The following is an 18,145-nucleotide window of genomic DNA, read 5'->3' on the forward strand; positions in this document are numbered from 1 at the left end:
TGCCCTCTTAACCAGTCATCTCACAACTGTGTGTAGGGGACTGAGAGAACGTGAATTATGCAGTGCAAATCTATACCACTATTACAAAAGTTTCAAAATGTAAATGAGCTAATATTAACATCATCTTTGTATATGAAAAACTGAAAAGCACATAAAAACGAATGCTTGTAATTCCCATACTTCATGCACACAATAAAAGAAAATATGGACACTTCATCTGTCTCAGTAACATACTAAAGCTTAAATATTTTTGTTTAATGCTAATCTGTTTCACAAGATATGAATCTGGCATTAAGTAATGCAGCACTTACATGACATCAGAATAAGCAAAACATTCTTGGAAATAGGCCGTAACTCTTCTTACAAATGATTAGGTGTAATCAATTAATTGTTACAACCAATTAATTTGGAAAGTGACATTATAAACAAGTAAACTTACATTCAATGTATCTCAATATTAAAATATAAATGCTTTACATTAGTTATTTTCATTGATCAACTAAAGAGAATTTTAGAACCACGAGATTAGAAGTTATCTGAGGTTCAATGAACATTTACGGTGTCCCTATCACATGTCAGAAACAGAGCAAGGTGCTTTCAAGTAACTCAAATGATTCAACGCACTCCCCTGTATAGATGTCAAAGCTCCCCACCTATGTCAAATTAAGCCATCTAGGTTCCAGAACCAGAAATACTGGGCAAAGCCCTCAAAATGGTATAGTTTTCTATCAAAACTGGTATCATCATCCCCTATAAACCAAATAAAATTTCAATGTTGACCTATTTAACAAAAACAATAGTCTCAGTCACACGAGGCCAGCACTTTGGGAGGTCGAGGCAGGCGGATCATGAGGTCAGGAGTTCGAGACCAGCCTGACCAGCATGGTGAAACCCTGTCTCTACTAAAAAAAATACAAAAATTAGTCGGGTGTGGTGGCACACACCTGTAATCCCAGCTACTCAGGAAGCTAAGGCAGGAGAATTCCTTGAACCTGGGAGACGGAGGTTGCAGTGAGCTGAGATCACATCACTGCACTCCAGCCTGGGTGACAGATCAAGACTCTGTCTCAAAAAAAAAAAAAAAAAAGTCTCTTGAACAACTATAAAGAATTACAACAAAAAAATTCAACTGTGAGTCTACAACTAAGTACCTACACAATTTACTGCAAAGAACAAAACATGGGGCTGTCACAGCTATAAAATTCTAAAAACAGCACACAAAACAGAAATTAAACAAATTACAGATACCATTAAAAATCGCTTTGTTGCTGGCCACAGTGGCTCACACCTGTAATCCCAACACTTTTGGAGGCCAAGGTGGCCGGATCACTGGAGGTCAGGAGTTTGAGATCAGCCTGGCCAACATGGTGAAATCTCATCTCTACTAACAATTAAAAAAAAAAAAAGAAAAAATTAGCTGGGCTTGGGTACCTGTTATCCCCGTTACTCGGGAGGCTGAGACAGGAGAATCGCTTGAACCCAGGAGGCAGAGGTTGCAGTGAGCCAAGATTGCACCACTGCACATCAGGCTGGGTGACAGAGCAAGACTCTTCTTTTAATTTTTAAAAATATCCCTTTGTAAGGAAAAAAACAACTACCGACATGAAAATTTGGATGTCTAATCCCTATTTTATATAAAATATCATCAACCATACACTAAAGTTCATAGGTAACACTAAACACTGGCAAGATCTGGAGTAACACTAAACACTGGCAAGATCTGGAGTAACTATTACAATACAAATCATGACAGACTGTGAAACCCCCTGAGGGCAGAGACCCTGTCTAATTCATCTCTGTATCCAACAATTAGCACCCTGTAGTTAAATGTTGAAGAGAGGTAAGCTAACATCCGAACTTTAAATGTGAGCTGTTGAAATATTCAACTTAACAATCTGAAAGATCTCCTTTTATGACTGACATTGTTTTTCAAATGTTAAACAATAATGTCCAATGCAAGTATAGCAGTGGCATTACCATGAAATGTTTGTCAACAACTGTGGCTGTCAAAATTAGTATAACCTAGTCTTCAGAGTATAAGGCAGGGTAAGGAGATAGAAACAGTGGCAGGGAAGGGTAGTGAGGGAAGACTGAGACTGGTGCAGAGACCTGAAGGAAGTGAGGGATATATTACAGGCAGAGAGGACATCAAGTGCAGACACCTGAGTGTATTTTACCTTTTGGGGAACTAGGAGGCCAGTGTGGCTGGAGTACAGTAAGCAAGAGGAAAAGTAAAGGGGCTTGAGATTCCAGAAATAGCCGGGCCGCTGTAAGGCTTGTCAAGGCCATGGTAAGAACTTTGGATTTTACCGCCGAGATGGGAAAACACTGGAGGGTTTTGAATAGAAAAAAGACTTGTTCTGAAGTTTGTGAGCATCATTGTAGCTGCTGTGTGGAAATCAACTTGGGGTGGAGGGGCAAGAGTGGAAGCTGGAAGATCAATCAGGAGATTAATAATCTTCATTTCTGGCCGGGCGCGGTGGCTCAAGCCTGTAATCCCAGCACTTTGGGAGGCCGAGGCGGGCGGATCACGAGGTCAGGAGATCGAGACCATCCTGGCTGACACGGTGAAACCCCGTCTCTACTAAGAAATACAAAAAACTAGCCGGGCGAGGTGGTGGGCGCCTGTAGTCCCAGCTACTGGGGAGGCTGAGGCAGGAGAATGGCGGGAACCCGGGAGGCGGAGCTTGCAGTGAGCTGAGATCCGGCCACTGCACTCCAGCCTGGGCGGCAGAGCGAGACTCCGTCTCAAAAAAAAAAATCTTCATTTCTAACCTTTTTCAGTGACTGCAAAAGTGTGTATCTTTCTGCTGTTGGGCCAGTAGTTTCCTTTTCTTCCCATCTATTAAAATAACTAAACGAACATGTGCATACACAACATTTTCTTTCTTTTGGAATATTTCTTTGGGATTCATTTCCAGAAGGACTACAGGATCAACGTATATGAATATACTTGTCGTCTGGGGTATATTAAGTGTAGATACTGTCCTTCCTGAGGCCATACAAAGAGTGAACAAAGGCTTTTGAGTTAATATCTAACTGTGGGGATTCCATCCAGTTCACTTCTAAGACAGATGTTCATGGTTGGCTTCAGAGGGTCCCTAAAATTAATGCAAAATTTTGTGAATAAATGCCTATTAACTTTATTCTGGGAAGAGAGTTTATATATTTCATCATATTCTCAAAGGTGTCAGTGGCCTAGAAAAGGTTAAGAATTACTATTTTACAAACTGGAAATGGACTGCAATATCCTAATATAGGGTACCTCTCAAAAGGACAGAAGATTTAACACCTTGACTCATCTTTGTAATCATTCAATTCATTCAACAAATACTGAACACATGATCCTCAATACCTAACAGCTAATCGTATCTGAAGTAGACCGTAATTTAAAACACCAAGGAAACTAGACAGGATTCACTGAAATATCACGCTACAAAAGAATATCGAACCATATAATTTCAAAACAAAAATGTTACAGGAAAGCATAATAAAGACAGAAAGTCTGGGGCCTAATTTAACGCTTATTATGTCAAAGTATCACAGAAATAAATTACATCACAAGGAAAGAAAAACTACACATAGGCATGTCCACCCCCACACATTCTGACAGGAAACCCAAAGAAAGTTTCCAAATCCTGTTTCCAGCAGCATCTCTTCTGAGACGGCCCTTCATGCTTTTGACGGTAGGAGCCCCAAGTTAAATCTAAGAGCTGATGCTTTACTCTTACTGTAATAAAAACAGAACTATCATCCGCCACCTAAGGAGAAGAGTGGCCACCTGTAGGGCTGTGGCTCATTCACCTTCTGCCCTATTATTTTATTTCATTTTTTATACCTCCTCCCTTCAAAGAAGTAACAAAACTATTTTCCCTCCCAAAACAGAATGCATTACTCCTCAACGGCAGTTCTTTTTCCAAGAGGTCAAAGGTTCCCTAAACTCTGGTTCTCAGCTCTATGAGGAGATCCCATTTTGTAGGCACAAATGTCTTCCTCTCATCTTCTCCCCGTAGCAGTAAATTACACAATTCGGCTGAAGACACTGTCCTTAACTTCCTGAGTAAGGGGGCAAGAGATACTCTCACCAACGCTAGTTTGAAGGATAACAAGAATCACACCGTGACCTCTTCCCTAACAAAATTCAGGGAAGAAGCAGAGACGCATGAAAAGTAACATTGAAAAGGCGAACACATGGTAAGCTAAGGAAGACAGGGGGGTAAAGAAGGCGGGAAAGGGGCTGGAAGGTGGAGTGGGATGTAGATGTCAGCCCTATTCACTGGGGGAATAAAGGAAGGAAAGGGAGACCCTGAACCCTGACAGAAGTGAGCCCGGAGACAGCAACGCTCCAGTCTACCCGCACTTCTACAGCAGAGGACAGAGAATTCACCCAACCCTCCAACCCCCTTCCCCGTGTGTCCCCCCCGCCCCTCCCTCCGGCCCAAAAGGGAGAGCTGGGTTTGAAGGAAGCTCTGACCCTAGACAGGGGACATGCAAGAGGAGGAAGGCAGCGATGTCCAACCTTCTACGTCTCTCAGGCAGTGAGGGACGAGGGCACCGTGTCTGGGGAGACGGCGAGGTAAATGGGCTTGTGCTATGACACCTCAGGGAGTTGAAGGGTGGGGGACACAATGTCCTCTTTCTCTCCCACAGCCGGCCGGGGCCCCTCCCGACGGTCTCCCGCAGGCCTACAGTCGACCGGGTCGGTCCGCGGGCGTGGCTGGCCCTGGTCCTGGCTGCGGCCGGGCCTCCCAGATCCCCGGCCCCTCCCGCCGGCCAGGCCCCCGGGCCGCCGCCCCGGACACCGACGGAACGCGGAGGAGGAAGGGGGAGCCAGGCGACTGACCGGCGACATGAGCCGCCTCACCCTCTGCTCGGCCGACCCGCGCCCCCCGCTCCCTCTGGGGCCGTCTGGGGCTCCCCGCCCCTCACTCACCCCCCCGGTCCAGCGCCTCCTCCACCTCCTCCACCTCCTCCTCCTCCTCCTCCTCCTCCCTCCTCTCGGCCGTGGCTCCGGCTCCGGCTCCGGCTCCGGCTCCGGCTCTGCGCGGCGACGGCGGCGGCGGCCTCGGGAGCGGCGGCGGCGTCTCCTCCAGAACGCGCACGCACGCAGCACGCAGGCCCCGCCCCCCTGTTCTACCCCGCCCCTCCAAGTTGGCGACAGCTGGGCTTCGGCCCCGCCTTCCCCGCGGCGTTCCGGAGTCAGCTTAAAGGAGCCGCGCACATGGGAGCCGGGAAAGCCTGGAACTACCGGGAAGGGGCGGGGAGTTTTAGCTTTGCATAGGGCGGGATGGAGGTGGGTAAGACCGGAAAAAAAATGAGGAAGGGTCCAAAGATTCAGGAAGAGCATTTGGAGGGAACGCAATCATTCGACAAGCCCTAATTGAGCACCTGTTAGGTTCCAGGCGCTGTTGTCACTAAACGCAGAGGGATAAAGCCATAGAGTAGGCAAATACCCTCTTGCAGCTCGCATGCTAGTGGAGTGGGAGAGGGAAGACAGACAACAAACAAGTGACAAAAATTGCAGGTAATAATAAGTGGTGTGGAGAAAAATAAAGCAGGGGATAGGGTGACTTTACACCTGGTGAGATACTGCCTCTCGAAGAAGACCTTTGAGCGCATACACACGGGATGAAGGAATAAGTCTTGCAAACACGCGGGCCGGGAGGAGGAATAGCCTTTCCAGGCTGAGAGAAAATCAGCCGTAAACCCAGAGGTGGAGATACGCTTGCCATGTTGCAGAAACAGTGAAAGGCCAGCATGGCTGAGCAGCGTCAGCCAGCCCGAGAGCAGTACCAGCTAGGCTCGGAGAGGCGGGCCAGTAGCCAGATCCAGTGAAGCCTGTGGGCCATTATAACAGCACTGGAAACCATGAGAGAAGGGTGAGCCGAGGAATGACGGCATCTGATTCACATTGTTAAAAGTTAGTCTTGCTGATGTGTGTAAAATACACAATGGGGAAGCACGGATGTCCTTGGGATACCAGTAAAGTAGCTTGGACTAACTAGCCTGGCAGCCACGGACAGGATGAGAAGAAGGCTATTTTATTTTATTTAGATACATTTTGATTGGAATGGATTTGGATTTGGGACATAGCGTGTGAAAGGACAAAAAGAAATCAGAGTTGATTCTTAGGTTCGGGCCTGATGACTGAGTTAATGGCGGTGCCACTTAATGAAATGGAGGAGCAGATTTGGGGATGAGGAACTTAAGAGTCTTTTCTTACACGTTACGTTTAAGGTGCCTATTATACATCCAAATGGAGATGTTGAATAAGCAATTGATATATGAGTCTAGAGAGACACATTTGGGATTCATTAGCACATAGATACTTTTTAAGTCTTAAGTCTAGTTAGGATCACATAGGGAGAGGAGATAGCTGAAGGAAAGGACGAAGAGGCACTCCAACACTAGAAAGGTAAGTAGAAAAGGAGGAGCTACCAGTCAGGGCAGGAGCACCAGGAGAAGGTGAAGCGTTGGAAAACAAGAGAATTGTTTCAGGAAGGAGGGAGTGAAGAGTCTTATCAGATACTGCTGAACTTAGTAAGATAAGGAAAGAGAATTTGAACACTGGATGTGGCCTGATGAAGTTGCTGATGACCTTGATGAAAACAGTTTCAGTGGAGTCATAGGGGAGAAAGTCTGATTAGGGTATGTTAATAGGATAGGAGGTGAGGAAGAGAAAGTGTTCTAAACAGCTCTTGAGAGACTTTGCTGTGAAGGTGAAAAGGGCAGTAGCCAGCGAGGTACTTGAGATCAAGGGAGGGTATTTTAAGATGATAAATGCTTTTTCTCATTTTGGTATGCTGGAATGATTTTTTTTTTTTTTTGAGACAGAGTCTTGCTCTGTTGCCAGGCTGGAGTGCAGTGGTGCAATCTCAGCTCACTGCAACCTCCAACTCCCTGGTTCAAGCGATTCTCCTGTCTCAGCCTCCCAAGCAGCTGGGATTATAGTCATGCGCCACCACACCCGGCTAATTTTATATTTTTATAAAATATAAAGAGACAGGGTTTCTCCATGTTGGCCAGGCTGGTCTAGAACTCCCGACTTCAGGTTATCCACCCGCCTTGGCCTCCCAAAGTGCTGGGATTACAAGCGTGAGTCACCGCGCCCAGCTGGAATGATTCTTTAGAGAGGTAAAATTGATGACACAGAAGGCAAGAGGAGACAACTGGAGAGAGTGTCTTCAAGTAGGTGAGAAGCAATTGGATCTAGCACACAAGTGAAAGGGTTGGCCTAGGATAGGAGTAAGGGAATGCATTCACACGCTATTTCTGGAGAGAAGGTAGAGTGTCTGGGTGCAGATACAGATAGATTAGGCAGTACATTTGGTGGTGGCACACTCAGGCCCCTGCAGAGCAGAGGCGGCAAGTAGGAGCTGAAATGTAGCCCTTGCTTTGCCGGCAAAGCCATGTGCCCTGGTGGGGTCACATCAGCCTTGAGGAAAGGGTACCTTTCTGATTGCTCCACCAGGAGAGGTGGTGCATTTTAGCAGTCCTGCATATAACACACACACATGCGCATACACACACATGCATACCCACACACACACACGTATGCACCTTTTCCCAGTTTCCACTGAGTGCCATGTGTACTGGCTGCCTCACTGGGATTGATGAGGTAAGATCTGTTCTTTAAACAATGAAAAGCTGTTTGCTATTAAAGGAGATAGAAGAAAGTGAAAAATAATCGCCTTGAAGGGTGGAAAAGTAACTAGAGAAGCGTAGTATGGACAATGCTGAGTGCCCTCTTGAGTCGATGGTCATACATTAAAGTGAGACCACTCAGCAAGGCCGTGTGATTCTCCTCCAGCCACATTCCATTGCTCGGGGGTTGGAGGAGAATTGTATTTGACCAGGTCTGAGTTTTGCTGGGGAAAGCCGATGAGAGGGTAGGAGTATTATGTAAGGGAGTCATTATGGTGATAGACCTTGGAATTTAAGCTGGGAGGGAAGAGAGGGCAAGTGGTGGAGTCACTGGTTTGGTGTGGTCCCTGTGAGAAGTAGTTTGAGAGGAAGTAATCAAACAAGTGAGGGCAAGGGGACTTTCCAAAGGTTGAGCATGGGGAAGGGTGAGTAAGGCGGTTAGGGGAGAGGAAGCACAAAGTATCTGTGAGAAAAAGGTTCAGGCTGGCTCCAAGGAGTTAAGAAAACAGCAAAGCCCTTGGGCTTCTGTCCTCATCACAGTATATATGAACCATTGGTTTGGAGAGGTTGAGGAACTGGATTGCCCACTCATGATCTTCAGGGAGCTTCACAAACGGGAGAAACTGAGTGCAGCAGGGGATAAACCAATTAAATCCTCCCAGGGCTCCTTTACAAGCTTTGGGAGAACACAACGGGCACTTTGCTTTCCCTGCCCTTTCCTTTCACCAGGGATATCTGACCATTTGGTAGACAGTTTATCTGACCTGGTATTTGACAGAAGCTAAACGACACCTTTCTTCGTAAATCCAGCTCTTCCTCTTCCTGACTTCCTCTTTTCTGTTCATGGCACTACCTTTCTCAGTCGCTCAGCTGCCAAACCGAAGCCTCCTTTAATCCATCTTCCTCATTCTACGCCCAATTAGTCCCTAAAGCATAGTGAGCTGCACTGTTCAATAAACATCGCACTGTGATGGAAATGTTCTTTATCTGCATAGTCCAATACAGGAGTCACATATGGCTATTGAGCATTTTAAATGCAGCCAATGCAACAGAGGAACTAATTTTTTTTTTTTTTTTGTGACAGAGTCTCGCTCTGTCACCAGGCTGGAGTGCAGTGGCACAGTCTTGGCTCACTACAACCTCCACCTCCCAGGTTCAAGCAATTCTCCTGTCTCAGCCTCCCGAGTAGCTGGAACTTCAAGCAAAGGCCACCAAGGCCAGCTAATTTTTGTATTTTTAGTAGAGGCAGGGTTTCACTGTGTTGGCCAGGATGGTCTCAATCTCCTGACCTCGTGATCTGCCTGCCTCGACCTCCCAAAGTGTTGGGATTACAGGCGTGAGCCACATGCCCGGCCTAAATTTTTAAATCCTATTTGATTTTAATTAAAGTTACATTTAAAGAGCCTTGACTATGAGATACTATATTGGACTGCACAGGTACAAATACTGTACTTTCTACACAGTGACCCTTCCATCTGCCCCCACCTCTCTAGCTCTATTGCCACGACCCTAGGTCAGGTATTGGTTAACCTAGGTTGAGACTTTTGCTGTGCTCTCCTGTCTGGTCTCCTGCTTAGTTGCCTTCCCTTCAGTCCGTCTTGTGTTCTTGCCAAAACCATCTTCCTAAAGCATTGGCCAGATCATGACTCCACCCTATTTTTAAAACTATCAATAGTTCCCCATCAAATTTAGTACAAACTGCTCAATCTGGCACTTGCCCAATTATGTATCTCCATCCCACTTTTCTAGCCTTACCTTTCACTATACCCTTACACGTATACCAAACTACTTGTTGTAACTCCTACTAGCTTTTTACAAAGGAGTCAACTTATTAAGTTGCCTCTCTGCCTGCAACAAATGCCTTCCATTCCCTCTATCAAACCTAAAATCTGTTGAAATCCTTGAAGGCCTGTCTCATATTGCAGCTTCTAAGTGGAACACTCCTCTGAAGTAGTTCCTATTCATTCCTCACCTATGGCACTTATAGGCTGCCTTATAGTGCATTTTATGTATTCATTTTATTCTGATTACTAAATATTATTCCTTGCAAATCACTGTGTTTTAATTATGTTAATGTCCCTTGCAATATAAGGGGCGCCTTATAAAATAAGGTACTCTTCAAATAGCCCCTGAAAGTAGTTATGCACTTTCAAGAAATCTGTAGAGCATCCATACCCCTGTCTAACTCTAACAGCAACATCACTAGCCCTCAAAAAGAAAGTCTTTATACCCTGGAAGCAACTTTTCTAACATGAAGTTCAGACGTTTGAAGAGAAACAGACTAGGTACATTTCTTTTCATGTTATTATTGGCTGAGAATTTCTTCCAAAGGCTCCCCAAACTTAGAGCACTTTTACAATTCAGTTCTAGTTTGTAATTCTAAAGAGCACAGTTATTCTTAGAACTGACAGGACCAGCATAGACACTTCTGGGACCAATTGAAGCCTTTAAGAAGATTGTGATACATATCGATAAAAAGAGGCTTCCATCTAATAAATGTTTAGAAAATATATTTTTAGAGCTTGAACTCTTAGGAATCTATAATGCAAGAGTAGAATTACTTATGTTATGCCCTACAATGCCTTATGTACTTTTCTTATTGGTGCAGTAGCTTTTAAGGATTTGAAGAGCAGGTATAATATTTTAAACAAAAAATGTATTTCACACATACGGGACATTAGGCACATTTATTCAATGAGCCTTAACTGAAGCTTGCTACTTAGCAAGCCCTTATGCTTGCCGCTGAGGATACAAAGACAGGAAAAATACCATCCCTTCACTCAAGAAGGGCACATGATAAAAATGTGACCTGGCATTGGTATGTGATTTTACAGTTTTCACAATATCTAATCCTACCAATGATGCCATTAAACTACGTATTATTAGTCTCATATTGTAAAGGGAAAGACTTGCTTAGAAAGATTAAATGAATTTACACAAAAGCAGAGAGCTATTAATTGGCAAAGCCTCAAACTGGTACCCAGATGTTTGGGTATCAAGACATTGATTGAATTAGCATTTTAAGTTCCCTGAAAGCAGGTACTTGATTTTCTTTATTCATTACTGTATTCTCAGAGCCTAGAAAAGTAACAAGAATATAGTAGGTTCTCAGTAAATGATTCAGGAATAAGTATTCAGGAGCATGTGTCTGTGGGTGTGTAGAGAGAGAGAGAGAGAGAATATAAGCGAACCATATACTTTACTGGTTATTTGTATACTTGAATTAACTAAACTGATGTTATCTGTATTAGTGCCACTCAAAATGTGGTCCATAGATTGTTGGTGCTGGTCCACAAAATGACCAGTTGACCTTGAGATAAATACAGAAAATGAGAGTAAGCATTTAGAATCCTTTCTAGCAACTTGCCATTGCTATGATATCCAAGCAAGTGATTAGTGGACTTGTCTAGGTGAACCAGGGCGTGGACCAGTTCAGGTGTTGTCTAAGTCTTATGGTTGGTTACATGAGGCATATATAACCTATGTACTAGCCACATAGCATTTCATTTAATCCTATCATGTTGGCCACTTACTGCCCAACTTCTCCTCTTCCTAGATGTTCTTTACTATTTAACAAAGAGAACACTTCATGCCTTTGAAATGAAAGAGCTGGCAACAGATTTAAAACTTAAAAAAAAGGCCGGGCGCGGTGGCTCAAGCCTGTAATCCCAGCACTTTGGGAGGCCGAGACGGGCGGATCACGAGATCAGGAGATCGAGACCATCCTGGCTAATACGGTGAAACCCCGTCTCTATCAAAAAAATACAAAAAACTAGCCGGGCGAGGTGGCAGGCGCCTGTAGTCCCAGCTACTCGGGAGGCTGAAGCAGGAGAATGGCCGGAACCCGGGAGGCGGAGCTTGCAGTGAGCTGAGATCCGGCCACTGCACTCCAGCCTGGGCGACAGAGGAGACTCCGTCTCAAAAAAAAAAAAAAAAAAAAACCCTACATTTTCACCAAAAAAAGCGCTATCTACCACTGATCTTACGGTGTAAAGGTATCGTTATGCAGTAATTAAGTATGTGATCCCTGGAGTGAGGCTACGTAGCTTTAAATGCAGCTTTTGCCACTAGCTGTGCAGCCTTGGACAAGTTACTTAAACTCTTGTAGCCTCAGTGTTCTTGTCTGTTATCTGATACTAAAAAGAGTACAAAATTTCATAGTGCTTTGGTAAAAACTAAGAGAGAGAATGCATGGACAGTACTCCTCATAGAGACTGGCACATAATGACAAAATGTTATTTTTATGTTATAATAAGTATACCTATTACTATTATTCTATTCTTGGGTTATAGAAATTCAGGCTGTTTGAAATATTTAAAAGATCTTGACTATAGAGGTAACTCTATAAATATCCAGGCTTGTAAATAGACAGTTACTTTTCGGTTATTCACATTGTTAAAAGATGATAAAGATCAGCCAATTCCAAAGGCTTTTATATTTGTTTTTTAATGCATTGTGTGATTTGAGGGGCAATACAGTTGGTTTCTACATGGCCACTGAAAATAGTGTCTATATTTTCAGCTTAGGTGATCCAAGTGGTGAAAGGCGGGTGCATATTGTGCATTGTAAGAGAGCTCAATCAGAGTGGAAGATACCCATGGAGAAATAAGAGTTGTTCATTTGGTGGTGTATATATTGCCTATTTATATGTTTTTTTCAATGAACTTTATATATAAAGTTCTTCTAAGTTCCAGCCCACTGATTCTTTTCTGTTTCCTTCTGTGAACACTGTCGTCTGGAAGTAAGCTGCTACTCAGTCATGCACCTCTGCAAATCTTGGAAACAGTCAAGGATTCCTGAGGCAAGAAAGTTGGGTAGTGATGAGCACCAGGCAAGACACAGCTGGCCACTGGAGAGAGAGCCCAGTGTAGGCAGAAGGCCAGAATGTACCAACAGTAAGTGAAGTCTTTTCTTATCAGAAGAGAAAAGCTTGCACTTAGCTGCACTATCAGGGAGAAGACTGGCCTCAGACCAACCCAGCCTTCAATAAATGGAGGGAAGAGAAATCCAGGAGCCTAGCTTCGTAGATATGAATTAACATCGTTTATTCTGTAAAAAACAAAACAAAACAAAAAACTCAAGCATGTGTAAGCTGCAAATTAAACAACCCAAATATATGGATATCTGAATTTACAGAAGGCAGAATAGTGTGGTTAGGGTTGCTAGATTTAGCAAATAAAAATAGAGGATCCCCATTTGAATTTGAATTTCAGATAAACAAAAAATATGCTTTTAGTAAAAATATGTTCCATGCAATATTTAGGATCTGTTTATCCAACAATCAAGTGTGACTATATTTTATCTGGCATCCCTAAGTGTGGTTAAACATGTAGGCTCTGGAGTCATACGGCATGAGTTCAAATTCTGATCTTGCTTCTTACCAGCTGTGTGACCTTGGGCAAATTATTTAACCATTCTGAGCTTCAGTTCCTTTGTGTGTAAAATTAGGATAATATTTACTTCATAGGGTTGTTGTGAAGATTAAATAATACATTTAAAAATTTACAGTGTTAACTGATATATCATAGGTGCTCAAAAACTATTAGCTATTTTTATAGGAAAGACAAACTGTTATTCATTAACCAAATAATTTTCTTTAATTGACATTATGATTCAAGTACCTTTAAAAAAATCTAAGTGGAGCTTTTTATTCTCTTCTATTTCCATGGTACTGTCTCTTTATTTTACAACAAACTGAGCTAACACAACTTTTAGACTCACTATTTATGGTATAAAGGAATACACACCAAACATTGTACAATATCATCAGGTTTCCTATTCCTTCCCTTAGTACCTGATACTTGAACCCAATTTTGAAGACATTCTAAGCACAAAATTTCCAGTGAGAAATTTGGATAAACATTTACAAAATATTCCCTGAATGTGTACTAGATAAAAGTTAGGAGCCAATGACAGCTCTAGAATGGGGTTTTCTTAGAGAGAGGTTTTGTTACAATGGATTTTTTGTGATAGGACTTCTGTACTCTGCGTAGATCATTTAAGAATAACCAACTTATACAGGGAGTTCCAGTTCTTGTAATTGAGCTCTATTATCATGAAGTTAAAAATCAAACAAGAAGAAAGGGCAATGGGCTTGGAATAAAAAAAAAATATATGTTTCTCCCGTTCAGTGCAAGTCACTTTCTGAATATTTGTTTTCTCATTTATAAAGTGAGAATACTACCTTAAAGAGCAATAATTAAGTTAAATGAGATAATATAAGGGACAATACAGTACTGGTTTTCAAAGTAAGCATTCAATAAATGCTTGTTAATATGGATCTGTTATATTCAACAGAAGAAAAACTATATACCAGTGCAGCCTTATGGAAAGATTAAAGCCTGAGGCTTATGCTACTTTATATGGCTGAGCTAAAACTCCTTACTCTGTCCACGTCTGCTTTTGGATAAGAACCAGTAACTTCCAAACAATGATACAACCTAAGGGGAATTCAAGGAAGAACTCCATCTTCCCCCATCTTCAGTGAGTGGTGTTGGCAGTGTGTGTGTGTGTGTGTGTGTGTGTGTGTGTGTGTGTGTGTGTTGGGTGGAGGGAAGTAGTGGGATAGGAGAAAGGCCAGAAAAGGAGCTGGAGATGTCCTTTTTCTTTCAGTAACTAGTTAAGTCAGATACCCAACTTTGTGTATAAAACTACTAGCTTGAGTCCGAAAAGTAGAAAACACATTTCCAGTAAATTTACAATATTAATTTTGAGCTGAGGGAGTAAATTCCAAATTCAAACCAGATTCAGAAATTATGACCTCAGTTTTTCCAGAGTTTCTACTGATTCGGATTGTTATAGATTGGCCAGGGGTAGACTGTATTAGGGGAAAAATAAGAGAGAAAAATAGAATTCACAAGAATACGTAAACTCAGTGAATGAAGTTTCTTGTGGTAGCATTTGCTGCTAATAAATGAGACTCAAGCAAAAAGTATAGTGTTTTGCTAAGGAAGAGTGAGGGGGTGAGTCTTAGGGTTTTGCAAGGAGGATTACCAAGGGAGTCAATCATTTTTGGCTGTAAGGTCATAAGGGGCGTATAGTTTTTCAGGGCATTACATGAATGATGTTAAACTAAAGTAGTAGAGCTGTTGTTTACAGAATAAACTAGAAGGCGATTTTGAAAGTCAGTCAGGCCAGGTGTGGTGGCTCATGCCTGTGATCCCAGCACTTTGGGAGGCCAAGGCAGGCAGATCACCTGAGGTCAGGATTTTGAGACCAGCCTGGCCAACATGGTGAAACCCATCTCTACTGAAAATACAAAAATTAGCTGGGTGTGGTGGTGCGTGCCTGTAATCCCAGCTACTTGGGAGGCTGAGGCAGGAGAATCACTTGAACTCAGGAGGCAGAGGTTGCAGTGAGCCGAGAGCACACCACTGCACTCCAGCCTGGGTGACAGAGCAAGAATCCATCTCAAAAAAAAGGGCCGGGCACGGTGGCTCAAGCCTGTAATCCCAGCACTTTGGGAGACCAAGACGGGCGGATCACGAGGTCAGGAGTTCGAGACCATCCTGGCTAACACGGTGAAACCCCGTCTCTACTAAAAAATACAAAAAGCTAGCTGGGCGAGGTGGCTGGTGCCTGTAGTCCCAGCTACTCGGGAGGCTGAGGCAGGAGAATGGCGTAAACCCGGGAGGCGGAGCTTGCAGTGAGCTGAGATCCGGCCACCACACTCCAGCCCGGGCAACAGGTGAGACTCCGTCTCAAAAAAAAAAAAAAAAAAAAAGCCAATCAATATTTATATATTGAATATCAACTCTGTACTCAGTAGCCTCCCAGTGTTCAGGGGATACAATGACACAGAGTAGAGCAGCAGCACCTAGTGTGTCTAGTTTAGGGAGAAATAACCTGTGAGCCTAGACGAAGACAGAAGAAAAAGATGGAAGACTCAGTAACCAAAGGGTTAAGAAATCTTGAATGACTAACATTTGAGTAAAAAAAAAAAGTAAGGGTCGAGTTCTAAAATAGAGAATAGAAATAGAATTTGCTACCAAAGAAGGGGGCTCTTGCTAAAAAAGTAATAATAATAACGAAGTGTCAGGTGTGCCAGGGACCTGATTGAAGGGCTCACTTGGGCTTTGAACTTGGCAAAGGGTAGAGGTGAAGCATTCTCAAATCCTTCCCTTGCCTCCTGCACCCAGGGTTCAAGGTGTGAAGGAAGAAAAGCCAGGGCATGTGCATCCTTGACAGACATCTGAAATAGATTATCATCTTGCTGGGAGTTGGAGGGTTTTTTCTCACCGCCCCTCTGTTCATCCTCTGAGCTGTAATTGCCAAAATAGACAGATTATCACAAACTCAGCCTATGCAAGTATCTTTTAATGCTCATTTGCTGACTTTAATGAGTTCTAGAACCAATTTGTGATCTTACAATCGCTCAGGTTTATCACCAAAAGAAAGCACTGTAAGTCTAGTGCAAGAGGTCAGCTCAGCAGAACTCAGCAGTGAGATATGGATATGAAAATGGATTCAAATGAATTCTTGTGGCCATTGTAAGGCCTCGCTGTTCTCTAATATCATTAAACAGAAAAACATTAGGTGCTGGGTGTCCTGATGAACCAGTTCTTGTACAATACCTGTCTTACAAACTACACTCGAGTATCCTTTTGTTCTCTCTTCGAATTTCACAGCTTCCTCTACTCTGCCTAAAAAGGAAAACTCACATCTTTAAGCTGTTACAATAAAACTATTGGCAGCCTGTAAAGTGAGAACAGAGCCTTGCCTTAATTTATTGCACTACACAGATTTATTACACATCAGGGTAATAATAACAACACCGTGACTTTGCTGCCTGATAGTCTCCCCTTTTGCTCCGGTAGGAGTGTGGTGGTGGGAGCTTGGAGGGCCCTGTAGACTCGCTGTATGGTGCTAAGCACTGCTGGGCACACTCTTGGCTCAGTGCCATGAAATGATGTGGTACTACTGGGCCGTGCAGTGCCAAGATATATGCAAAGCTGGTGAGGAGATGTAATATTTGGACAGAAAATACTGGAAGCCATTTGCCAGGTCTATATGAAAATAGTGTTTCCACAGTTGCTATTTGCCAGGAGAACAAGCATTCTCCAGCTACCTTCTTCTCATAAAAGGTTCTTCGTGCTCTGAGAATGAAGGCATTTTTTTTTAAAAAAAGGTTCCTCATCCTGAAATATGAGGAGAACCCAGTTTTAGAACCATAGAGGTAAGGAATTCCCTTAGGGGGCATTTTACCTGTCTTTAGGCAACACCACACCTAGAAGAATTCAGGACTATAAAAGTTAAATCGATTCAGAGAGACTTTCTGAGAAACAGTTAACAAAATTCAGGGTTAAAAATGATCACCTTTCAGGTCAAGTGTCTCCTTCCATGACAGCCTCGCTTCTGGGCTGCTTCTCTGTCTATTCTTATGGCTCCTGTGTCCTGGGGTGCCTGATCAATCTTGGTTGCTTCCAGGGAAACTGCGCAGAGGCACTTGGGCCCTCAGCTTGCCCCTGGTGACGACAGTGACATCCTCACAGAAGACAGCATCCATCAGAGGTGCCCTCCTGCTGCTCAGCTTGCTCTGGAAGCCTCTCATTAGAGTTTCTAATTTTTAAGATAATGGGAACTAAATGGGGATTATTTTGATTTCCTCTTACCAGCCAACACTTTTGTAGCTGAAGCCTGCTGCCCCCAGCTGCACTGCCTGAACAAATTGCATCTGAGCAAGCCAAAGCTGCGGCCCAGGAGACTGCTGACATGACTTCAGAAAGGCACAGCCCAATCCTATTGCCTAATTTTCTTTGTTCCGAGGCCAAGACTTTGGCCTGTAACAGTGTTTGGATTTCTGGCCTTTTGGGTGACCACTTTAGTTCCTCCTTTCTTCACCTACCAAGAGAGAAACATCTTTAACAAATCATCAGTACATTAATCCATGAATTCCAAGCAGTTGAGAAGCTCAGGCTACTGCTGCTTCTTCCATACCATGCTTGATAAAAATGAAAAATTCAATCCGCCCATAGTCCATCACCTGGTTGTACTTAACGCAGAGATCGACTCTCTGAATATAGTACAAAGACCAAAATGATTGGAAAATTATGTATGCTTTACCTCTCAGAAGAATCAGATGACCTCAGTAAATATTTTTTGAGACCATTAGGCCCTGGGGATCCAAAGACATTGTCCCTGTACTCTCCAAAAACTTTAGTTTTCTTCCCAATAAACACATGTACGTTTATTTGGTTTTGCATTGGCAAGTGGCAATCGGTCAGGTAAATTGGCTCTTGGAAAATTTTATCCCGCCAAAGTGATTCACAAGCCACAAAAATGTGACAACTACCATCCTTAGAATACCAGTCATGCCCTACACTCCACAGGATAGGCTGGGTTTGGGTCTCCTCTTCCTCTATTGGCTGTTGCCTCTTACAACTACTAGGCAAATTCTGAATCTTGGAAACCGCTTCAGTCCTGTAGTCACTAACTGCTGCCTGGCAAGAAACCATGTCGGTGTCCCGTCTGAGTCCAATGGGGAGTTATCACTACTAACTAG

The sequence above is a fragment of the Macaca mulatta genome, chromosome 1 (genome assembly GCF_049350105.2).
Source record: "Macaca mulatta isolate MMU2019108-1 chromosome 1, T2T-MMU8v2.0, whole genome shotgun sequence".
NCBI lineage: Eukaryota > Metazoa > Chordata > Mammalia > Primates > Cercopithecidae > Macaca > Macaca mulatta.